The sequence below is a fragment of the Mesoplodon bidens genome, assembly GCF_964165515.1.
Source record: "Mesoplodon bidens genome assembly, chromosome: 16".
NCBI classification, from domain to species: Eukaryota; Metazoa; Chordata; class Mammalia; order Artiodactyla; family Ziphiidae; genus Mesoplodon; species Mesoplodon bidens.
In genome coordinates this window covers 1,838,191-1,849,797 of record NC_138173.1, presented here as the reverse complement: position 1 = coordinate 1,849,797, position 11,607 = coordinate 1,838,191, and the positions used below count along the sequence as shown (strand labels likewise).

General features: G+C 53.5%; 1 long non-coding RNA gene across 2 annotated transcripts; it reads right to left on the bottom strand.

Moving 5' to 3' along the window:
* Positions 1-2,147: 2,147 nt before the first annotated feature.
* Positions 2,148-11,564, bottom strand: LOC308604796. 2 transcript variants are annotated; one of them, XR_014013554.1, is made up of 2 exons: positions 3,732-11,564; positions 2,148-3,518 (listed from the first exon to the last, which is right to left on the bottom strand). It is a non-coding gene; the product is annotated as an uncharacterized lncRNA (long non-coding RNA). The 2 variants fall into 2 exon arrangements; XR_014013555.1 differs by having other exon boundaries at positions 2,148-3,275.
* Between the last annotated feature and the right edge of the window lie 43 nt (positions 11,565-11,607).

The window sequence follows — 11,607 nt, the reverse complement described above, 5'->3', positions numbered from 1 at the left end:
GTGGGTCATTAGTTTTTTTTTTTTTTCGGGAGTTGATCTTGCCCTTCCTTCTGTTATTTGCCCTTTTCTGATTGGTTTGTGTGAACGCTTTGAACATTACGACTGTAACTCTCTTTCTGTACTGTGTGTGGCAAATATTTTCTCTTGCTCTTTGGCTGGTGTTTTAACTTTGTGCTGTTTCTCACTAATAAGCAGTGCTTTGTGTTTGGGGTTTGTTTTGTTTTTGTCGGTCAGACCTGTCCGTCAATTCCTGGACGGTTTTTGGGTTTTGTGTTTCGCTTAGCAAACGTTTCACGACCCCAAGGTTATGCAAACACCACACAGTTTCTTCAGCACCTTTTAAAGTTTCCGGGCCTCCACCTGAGAAGCACGCGCCGTCAGAACTGACTCCTTGACAGTCCTATATGGTCCCAGGACTGGTTTCCCTACATCCAATTACACGTGTGTGGCAGCCTTTGAGCCACATCATTTTGAAAGAGTTTCAGTGAACAGAAACGTTTCCAGGATATAAATGTATTTCCAAGACTTGCTACAAGTCCACCACTGGTTTCCCAACCCTGTCAGCTTTCCTGTGGCCTGGAATCTCCTTCTCCTACTAGAAAATGTGGCTGGGGAGACGGCCGGTTGCCCTGCACAGAGGAGGGGCTGGGGAATGACCGCGTCCCCACCAGCGGCCCTCCAAGGCAGCTTCTTTGTAAAGTGCTTTTGTGCTTTCACTGATGGTGGCAGTTTATCCGGGCTTCATGCAGGAAAGGGGGTCTTTCAAGAGAAGAGCTCTCCTTCCCAAGAACAGTCAAGAAAGTTGGGAGAGATTAGCCAAATCATAGTATTCTGGGGGTGACATGGCTTTCGTTACTTTTTCGAAAGAAAAGAAAACACTTTATCACTGCAAACTGCTTTGGTAGATCAAACCGACGTGCGCGGTTCACTCCTGTTTGGTAACCGGCCCGACGTGACTGCCATCTGGCAAGGCTCCTCTTCACAGCCAGCAGCCCACACGTGCTTCCACAGAGCAGGCCAATAACTCCGCCCGAAATCCCACTCGTACATCTGACACAGTCACACTTCTGTTTGTTTTTACTCTGGAGTTTTAACTTCTCACGTGCCTGGGCCGTGTCCAAGGCCTCCGTGTGTGCATTAGACCGTCTTTAAAAGACCTGCCACCAACCAGACAACACACACGAATCCGAACAAATGATTCAAACGAGCCCCTTCCTTTGACACAGCACGGGATCCAAAACAGCCACGTGCACAAACAGCGCAAACCGCTATTGAGCCGGAAAAGTTAGAAATGCCAAGTTCCAGAATCTAACAAATCCACCCGCCGTCTGCAGGACGCAGACTTCCGAGTGACTTCGCCAGTGTAGACAGCGAGCCTCTCTCACGAGAACCGGCTGAAGCGAGGCTCAGCCTCTCCCTGCTGAAGGCCCCATCGCGGCAACAAAGGGACGACAGCCTGGACCCCGCTGAGCGAGGGCTCGGAGCTCAGAGCTCAGGACAGGAGGCTGCACACCCTGTCCGACCCAGAGGCCAGGTGCGCCGCAGTTTCTCAGCGTGCGGCTCCCCCTGTCGGGCTTCTTCACGGGCGGGTGCCACGCCCCAAGTGGCTCCGAGTGGGGAGCGGGGGCCACGGAGGCTCGTTTCCCGGAGGAGAGTCCCGAGTCCGAAAGGACGACGGGCCTCCTTCCCTTCAGGCTGCTCCTTGCCGAAGGCTGCCCTCCGTGTCTGTGGGTTCACTGGTCCCCAGTCGGCCCAGCACCCACGAGGGGGGCGGCCCCTCTCCAGGCCCCCGAAGCCAGCAGCATAGGTACCCCAGCACCTCCAGCCTGACGAGGCCCCTGCCCCAGGGCTGGTGCGCTCTGGACCACCCAGATCATCCAGTCTCCTCATTTCAAGGTCCACTGTGCCACGTAACAGAAGACAACCGAGGGGGTGAAACCTCATCACACTGACAGGTTCCGGGAGCAGACGGGACGTGGGGGGCCAGCAGGCAGGTCAGGAATTCTGCTCCCACGGCGGTAAACACTGCCCACGCGCGGGCACTCTAGGTGGCCTTGCGTGTCATTAAGTTCCCAAATTGGCAGTTTCCTTTCCTGAGAATTTGGGATAATGACCCTTTTTCAGGACTCAGAACACCACGAGAATGATTGCAAATTCCAGGCAAACGTTTATTTGTGGTTATTTCATCGCTGCAGTAAACGTCCTCAGGGGTATAACATACACACGACGACGATGCCGTCGGAGCCGGCCCTTCCGCCGACAGGGGTGGCGTCGCGGACGCCCTTCCCGGGAGTGAGGGTGGCCTCGGCCCTCGCTCCCACCTGCTCCGCCCGCCCCGAGCTGCCCGGCGGGGCTCGGGGACGACTCAGGAGAGCTCCGTGAAGAGATGAGGCGAAGGGGAACGAGGAGATGTGACCGGACACAGCAGAGCAGGAGGCCGCTTCCTCGGGCTCGGAAGACAAGGGGAGGGCACAGTGACCAGGCTGCCGAGGTCTTAGGGGGAGAAACACAGGCGTCTCCAGCCTCGCCGGGCAAGGAGGGAGCCGGGACCACACGCCCGAGCTCTCGTCTCTGCCCCTCAACATCCTGCCGGCGCCTCCCATCGGCTGAAGGAAAGGAAGCCTGGTGGATGGCAGTCAGGGGAGATCAGAGATCTGTCCCCAGAGCGCAGAGCATGGCGGGAAAGTTGGAAATGCAGTGACTTGGATATTGAAGAAGAAGGATGTGTCATTCGTAAAAAACAAATGTTCCTGCAGCAATAAACAGCCCCAAATCCCGGTGGCTTTCAGTAACAGCCACATGTTCGTCTAGGGATGAACTGGCTGCAGCCGTGCTCCACACCATCCTGCCCCAGAACTGAGGCCAGCGGAGCCCACCATCCAAAGCACGTCCAACTTCGTGGCAAAGAATAAGGGGGGTGATCCCAGGCCAGCTGCAAAAGCGTCTGTCTGGGGGCACTTCGGTCCTCACTTCACTGGCTAGAGCACATCACACGCCCACTCCTGATCTTACAAATGCAGTGACGTGTAACTTCCCACCGTGAGAGGCTTGCAGGGAGGAAAACTAGCATATCTAACAAGCAGGAATACAGAGTAACAGCCAGGGGATGCGTGGTACCCACACCCACCCCGTTCCAACAGAGGGAATACTGCAGCTCCTCCCCATGGGACAGCGGCCCTGAGGACTCACCTGTCACCCCATCAGCTTTAAGTCTAGCACCCCTGGGTGACATCCTTGCCATCGGGTCCAGGTGTGGCTTCTCAGGGCCCAGAGACCTATGAACGCATGACCTAAAAATCTATCTTCCCCCTTAACACATGCTGCATGCCAAAGTGAAATAAAACCTCACTACGCTGAGAAAGGGGGAGCACAGGAAACACACAGCCGCCTTGGAGCCACAGCAGTGATCAATCCTGCTATGCAGAATTTTGTGTATGTGTGTGCGTTTTTTCTAGGAAGCAGCCCATAGCTGATAAAACTCTCAAAGCAGTTCTGAATTTGAAAGAAGTTAGGAACCCCTGAAATGAAAAGAAATTATAGTATTGAGAACTCAAACTTTTCTGCTCTGGTAGAATTTTCTTAGAACAAAAGCACCATTGGAACGCACATTGCTAGGTTACAGAAGTTGACTAGGAAAGGGAGGTCAGCCCTTACCTCAGTCAAGCTCTGCCCCCAGTAGAGGAAACCAAGAGGGGTCACGCAGAGGTAACGCTTCCGTTTCCAGCACTTACCCTATTCTGTGTTTTCACACGAGCTTTGGGAGAGTGGGCAGAGCTTCTCAGGGCTGGACGTCTGAAGTGAAAAGCGACGTGAGCGTCTCCATCAGATTCACCCCACGTGGCCTGCAGAGAGAAATTGAAAGAACAGTTCAAAGTCTTCTCATAGTGAAAACACCAGACCTGTAAGTTTTTACCAGCAAGCTCTAGCAAACATTAAAGGGATAAAAAATTCAAAGGTTACACAAACTACTTCACATAAAAGATAATATGGGTTTATAACTATAGTGTAGGATTGACGTATTATTAGAGAATCAATTGATGTAATTCACCACATCAACCAATAACAGAATGTCATGTGAGCATCTCTACAAGTGCTGGGGAAACTTTGGACAAAACAGTATCTATTCATGATTTTAAAACAAAATAAAACTCTTAACATGCTAGAAACTTCTCGATCCAATAAAGGGTCTCTTCAAAAAACCTACAGCATACAAGATACCTAATCGATACTTAATTGAAGATCGGAACTAAGATCTGCCCGCCCTACCACATCAAACTAGAAATCCTAGACAGCACAGCACAGCTGGAAAAAGAGAAAGGTAAGAGAAGTAGAAAGGAAGGACAAAACAACGATTATTCATATGTACAGATGATAAGAGTTGTCTACATAGAAAATTCCAAATAATCTACAGGTAGATAATCATAATTCATGGCAGAGATTAGTCAGACTTTTGGGTACAAATTCAGTTTTTAAAAATCCTTTTCTAAGACTTCCTCGTTCAGAAAGAAGGAGTAGCCATACTTTTTCCTATTCCTCCCACTAAGGAAAGCCCCAAATCTTGGGCGTTATCCGTAAAACAAACAAAAGACTCTGAAAGGTGTAGAAAGGAAGCAACCCCCTGGGACACCTGGACCCACACAACAGTGGTTCGGGTTCTTTCTCAGCCTCCTGCCCCAGGCTGGGTGCTGGGGAAGACGGTGGGCACAGAGCAGAAAGCACCCAGAAGGGCCTGCTGACCCCGGTGAGAGGACCAGGAATGGGGCAGCGCCCCGAGACAGAACACGGCGGGTGAGGACCACCCTCCTCCGGCCCCCTCCGCCTCCGTGGGCAACTGACTGCGAGGCTCCATCTCCAGCCCCCCCATTGGCTCTTCGCCAGCTCGAGGGGCTGCAGGTGACAAGGCTGCAGCGGGGAAGAGGCCTACAGTTAGTTTAGGGCCCAGGAGTCTGTTTCTGGCCGCCCCCCACTGCCCCGCCCCTCACTCTTCCCTGCCGGGCCTTTCCCAGCTGAGGGCGGGGGAACCTCCCGGAGCTTTGGGTCCTAAAGCCTTGCCCTCCTAACGGCCCAGCTGGGTCTCCAGCGGGAAAATACCCCTCTTAGCTCCGGGCCTCCCCAGGCCTCCCTGATCTGCTCTGCATGGGCACAGGGGTCCGGGGTCTGTCAGGCGGCCTTTCTCGGCCATTTACCCTCCGACCTCTCGTGAAAGTAGCTGCTGACGCCTCTCCCGTCTGGTGGGGACCACAGGCAGCACTTGAACAGACAGGCTGTGAATCCGCTGTGTATCCGGTCCAGACCCTCAGAGCGCCTGACCTTCTCAGGGCAGCAGCCCCGGGTCCTCGAGTCTTCCTCTCTCCTCTCCCACTTCTCTCTTAAGAGAAGAACGGAGGACGGGACAGAGTAAATCCAGCCGGTACGAGTGCATCCGAGAGGTTCCAATTCTCTCTCAAGAAACAATTGTCCATAAATATGTGAAAGAGCGTCTGTAACAGTTGTTTCTATTCTGCCTCGGTGGCCTCCAAGCTGACCAAACAGGAAACCAAGGGAGCTTCTGAAACTTGAAACTCAGTGTCCAAATAGTCACCAGATTTGTTGAGCCCCCCCTTTTTTTTTCATTGTTTAGAAGAACAATAAGGTCAAGTTACCAGAAGAAAGCAAGATGGAGTGTCCGAAGCTGGGAGGGACAGAGGTCTGTGTGTCCAACACTCTGGCCAGAGTGACTTAGGTGGTATCACTGTCTTTAAACAGTTCCAAATGAGACTAGAAATGTGAGGCATTTGGTGGAAATACATCTGCTAAGAGGAGCACTTCTACAAGACAGCAAATTTTGGTAACTGGAAACACAAAAGGATCCTTCCAAGAAGGACCAATGAAGTAGTGAGATTGAAGTAGATGTGGATTAAAGATCAAGGAAAGAGGACGCACCAGGCAAGTGGAGAAGGGCTCGTCCTGCACTGGGCGATCCACCTGGCAAAATTTGCAGTTCCCTCCTTCAAGGGACTCACTTGCAAACTGCAATTCTGATGCCCCCAAAGAACTGGAAACGGGCAGACGTTCCTGTGCACACGTGTTCACAGCAGCACTGTCAATAATCAAAAGATGGAAGCAGCCCAAAGTCCCCTCGATGGACGGATGGATAACAAACGTGGTCCGTCCATACGGTGGACTATTACTCAGCCATAAAGGAAATAACCTACTGACACAGCACAGCACGGATGAACCCTGAACATGATGCCAAGGGAAGGAAGTCAGACACAGAAGGCCTCAAACAGCATGACCCCAGTTATACGAAACATCCAGAGCAGGTGAAGGAAGGCACAGGGGCAGAAAGTGCATGGGTGGTTGCCAGGGCAATGGAGAGTGCCTGCTGGTGGGCTGGGTTTTCTCTGGGGTGATTAAAATATTTGGGGACTAAGTAGAGGTGGTGGCTGCACAACATTGTGAATGTACTAAATGCAACTGAATGTCCACTTTTAAATGGTTAATTTTATGTTGCATAACTTCACCTCGATTTTTTAAGAAAGCATTTTAATTGCATGTTGATACAATGTCAGAAATCACCTAGTCACTTTCCTTCCTCCAAGGAAACATCTTGGATGCTCAAGTGTGAAGAGGCAAACGCAGGATTTCTCTGGGCCCTGGGTGCTCAGCCCTGCTCCCCACAGCCCTTCCAGGGAGGTACTGAACCCCTGGTTCCCAAGAAGATTTGAAGCCCATCTCCTCATTTTGCACATAAAAGCACAGAGGCCCAAAGGGTGTGTCAGTTGCTTAAGAAGCTCAGGCATTTTTGAAAGATCGGAGACAAATTCATTATTTTTTCCATGTGAAAAGATACCAATGAAAACCTCGCTCCGTGCTCAGCAGGCAGTGTGGACGACACACGGAGGTGTGCGGACAGCTGTGGGGGCAGGCCGGGCGCCTGGGGCCGTGTCACCCGGGCGGGGCCGTGCCCTGACTCTCACGTCTGGGAACTGAATTAACACAGGGGAGCATGTGCAGGAGACGGAGGGAACTAGTCCGGTTTATGAAATGGTGTGAGAGCCCCGGGCACACTTGGGCTTCAGACAAGAAGACATAAATGTCCTCTCAGGGAAAAAACAGGTACGTCCGTGTACATGTGGGTGAGTGATGATGTCACATGACTGGCTGACTCTTGGCCTCACGGCGTGTCCGTCACGCAGGAAGCCAGGCCTGTCCCCGTGGGCGGTGCTCAGCCCGGCTCAGGGGCAGGGACGCAGCGGGCAGGGCGGCTCCCAGACCCCGGAGCCACTCCCGATGGGGAACTCGGTGCGGCCAGGCTGGCCCCCGAAGGGCTCCTGCGAGGCCCACCTGAGCGCTGGCCTCTCAGACCCGCGGGCCGGGGCCCTGCAGCGTGGCTAACAGGACAGGAAGGAAGTGTCCCCGGTTTCCACGCTGACGACAGCTCAGCTGCAGAGCTGAGATGCCCAGCGGGTCAGGGACCCTCCCCTCCCCCAGCTCTGGGCATCTTTCACACGTGGAAGAAAGAGAACTGAGAGCCCGGTGAGGAGCGTTACTGGAACAGAGGCGAGGGTGAAGGCCGACGGGTCAGGGCCCCCAAGCGCCCCTCAGAGCCTGGGCGGTCCTGTCCCCTCACAGCCACCGGGACCAGCGTCCGGACAGGAGGGCATGCGTCGTCCTAAGCGTGGAGAAGGCAGAGCGACCGGCACGGCGCCTGCTTAGTCCCCATGGCGGCTGGTGTCCCCCCATCACCCCAGCCGATCCCACTCCGACCTCAGAGCCTGGCCACCAGCAGGCTGGGCGGGTGGCCCCCAGGTCTCTACTTGTCTGAGCCACCCTGTAGAGAGAGTAAGAGTCTTCACTTACCAGGACCCTCCTGTTTCACCTCAGGACCACCTTCAGACACACTGGTGTGGTCCCTCTGCGCTCCATCCATGTTTCTATGCAGAGACACAGTGGCGTCCCTCCACAGCTGCGGACAGGGTTAGCGAGGAGAGGCCCACGTCCGCAGGTTTGCACAGTGAGTGTAACCGCAGGGTATTTTTTGAGCAGGTGAGACCAGCAACACCCCAGCTCCATGTGGATGCATCTGTGTCCATGTGGAATGGGCTGCCTTTCCTGCAGAACTGGGTCCTTCATTCTTTATGAGGGTAGGTACTGCCCTCTGCTGATGACTCAAAGCCGGGGGAGGACAGCGGCCTGGTGCAGGCAGTGCAGACGTCTCCCCACAACTTGCTCCCGGGGGGCGGGCAGGCAGACCCACAAGGTGGAGTCCAGCCTGCAACACGCCTGACAGACCAGACCTTGGTCCCTGCAAAGTTTAGGGTCACGAGGGAGACACCTGAGCACAGATGCGTCGGGGACCCGAGTCCTCAAAGGGAACGGGGAGTCCAGGGGCAAACCACCACCCCCAAAGTCACGGCCACGCACACGGTCCCCCTGCAAGCGCTGCTGGCACCGGAGAGGAGCCCATCCCACACGGGGGAAAAGCTCGTCACCCGACTCCTCTAACCAGGAGTGACAGCCCTCTCCACGGCACGAGGAGGGGCAGGGCCACCAGCTCCGAGACCCCCCGGCCCCCAACGTGGCCATGTCCCGAGGGACTCCCAGCCAAGGGCTACACCAACAGGACCGGAGCTTAAACCGAACAGCTATTCCTGGGCAGAAACAGCTCAATAAACTTTACAGGGTGACTTCTGTAAAAAGATGACAAAGCAGAGAAAAGGTCCCTGATTTCACCATGGTGACAGCATTCGCTGAAATCTCCCTTTGAATCAAGTAAACACCTTGAAGCTTTCTAAAAACACAACCGAAAATGGTGACTCTGAACACTGAAATCAGCCAACCACGTAAACAAACACAGAACTCACCCCCCTTTAGACGCCTGGTTCTGTTTCCACCAGGTCCTGTGGACTGACAGCCCCACCCAGGACAGGGTGGCGGTTCTCCAGGGGCAGAGACTCCATAGCAAAACTGAAAACGACAAACACTTTTCCGGAAGCACCCACGGGCCTCCCATGTGTTCACTCGATGCAAACACGCTAGGTCAGCGTCCCTGCACGGGAAAGGGGTCCATCCCGGAGTCTGAGCATCACTGCCGGGGAAACGCTCCTGAGAGCAGAAGTGCCGAGGCCGGTTAGTCTGGAGGCTCTGTCCCCCGGGGGCCTCAGAGCCCTCCACAGACACCGTGTGTGCCACGCTGCTTCCACAGGGTGGGCCTGAGGGCGTCGCCCGGGGTCACCGCTCTCAGACCAGACTGCCAACGCTAAACGACCACCCAGCCCCTCAGGCCAACGGGTGTCCGGGGGTGACGTCGGCCCTGGCCTCCACGCGGTGGCCTGACCCGCACTGGCCCTGCCTGGGGGTCACTGCCCGTGGGCCCACCCCGGGGCTGGTGGCTGCACAGCCCAGGGCACCCCAAGCTGCCAGCAGAAGCCCTGGAGCCCAGGCTGTGCTGTGAAGCAGAGACACGATGGGGATGTGTCTGATACAGTGAGTATCTCCAGCAACAACAAAACGCGCCAGGGCCGAGGCAGACACCCGAGGCAACTTCCCGAGCCCTCTGGTCTTGGGCCCAGGTTGAGCCCAGGTCCTAAGAATGCTTCCTGGGGACTGAAAGTTGGGACTTAAGAGAAGAATCGAAAGTTCTCTAACGTGGCTCTGGACTCTTTCCCAGTCTCAATCCAGGGCACAGAACTGGGCCTACGAGGGGTCCCCGGGGGTCGTGGGCACTTCCCAGCGGTGCCTGCAGCCTTGCGGACCAAGCCCACAGACTAGAACTGCTCACAGGACCCTTGGTGTCCAGAGGATGCTTGCTCTGTGAGAACTCGACTGTCAACATCCTGCTGTTCTAGAAAAGCTGTCTCCCTAGACGGAGGGTCGGAATCCAGACGCAGAGGCCTTAGCAAGCAGAGCAGCCGGACAGGGAGGCCTGTTCCTTGAGGCCAGGGGGCGGGGAGGGCAGGGTGTCGGCCGAGGGGCCCATGGCCTTGTTTAAGGGCAAAGGGCTCCAGCCACCCGACATTCCCCTAAAAGGGAATAATTCATTTAAAACACTGTATCTGTGAAACGCAGGACTGTCCTTCCTCACCCGAGAAACGAGAGTGCTGTTCGCGATGCCTAAGCTGCTCCCCCTTCACGTGACCCAGAGAAGGACGAAGAGGATCCCAACTCCTGCGCTGTCGCTGCTGCTGCTGCGGACGTGTAGACACGCTTTCCCGTCGGACAGTCTCCATCATTTTTACCCAGGAATTTAACACTCAACCTCAGAATCTTCAGACAGACAAAGACTAGCTTCTATTCCACTTACATCGAGGCCATAGGGGAGCCTTCTTCAGCCAAGGGCACTGGCGGGCGTAAAGGGCTGCAGAGTCTGAGGGTCCACAGTGCCCCCACTGCCCAGCGGTGCTCTGTGTGTCCCCACTTTCTTTCCTGGTCCAGTGGACACAGGACAGAGCTGGACGTGCGTCCAGGCACAGGGTTCTATCCTGCACTGACACCCAGACAGCCCTGTGGAGCCAGGGAGTGTGTAGGTAACACAGAGAAAAGCCTCACGTTCAGGAATAAAACACTGAAGAAATCATTCCTCGATATAAAATGTTCTCTGCTCATCCCCTCCCACGTATTCGCATGCTGGGAAGTGGGAACGTTCTGGTAAAACCCTTTGGGGAAGTGGGGTGTTTGCAGAGGACGGACAACTTCACAATGTGTGAGTTTGTCAAATGCAGTAAAATATTCAAAGGAACGTCCATGTCAACAAAACACAAATACCTCTCCCCCAACTCAAGAAAAGTCCCTGAAATCCAAGCGCTGACTGATGAGTCCGGATCACAAAGTGTTCTTTCCTGTGGTAATTTGGAAAATAATGAGTTCGATTTTTAAAATCATACATAAAGTATTTTAAAAGCACATCAATATTGTCACTTTTCTGATACAAAAATGAATCTGTCAGTTAACACAATGTCATACAGGCCTTAAGAAGAGGGTTAAATTATTGCTGAAAATCCTACCCCCTCTATGGAATACATTCCAGTACAGCACAACTTCATATTAAGAGACAAACAGACCTTAACAAACATTAATACCAAATGTAACCTAATAGAAAAAGTCTCAAGTACTTGTTATGCGATGAAAGTGACATTTTTCTATTTAGACATATTTTGTTAAGTATTAAATAAACATGTTACAGATGATGTGGAGAATGGGGATCAGGGAGACTCTGGGGGATGCTTTACATTCTCACCTGATGCAGCCAAGACAAAGCACTTGACTTTAAAACAGAAGAAAAACGAGATTTCTCAAGCCCTCAGTATTATTAGTCCTGCCCTAATAAAACCAACATGGATGAAAGTACCTTTCAACTCACCGTCCCACCACTCCAGCAAATCTCCTTTATCCTCCACATTCTCCAAGCAGCTTGATCCTAAGAGCCCCCTAACACACAGAAGAAATCCACTTCCAGATGTGATGAAACTCAGTTTGAAAAAACAGTTCCCTCAAATATTTACCATGACAAGAACTAAGAGAGTTGTGAAAACAAGGCATGTTTCATTCACGTCATACTTTGAAGCCTGTTCCTGAGACTTCGTGTTTCTGTCGGCTCCACACAAGCCTGAGAGAAAACGCAGAAAG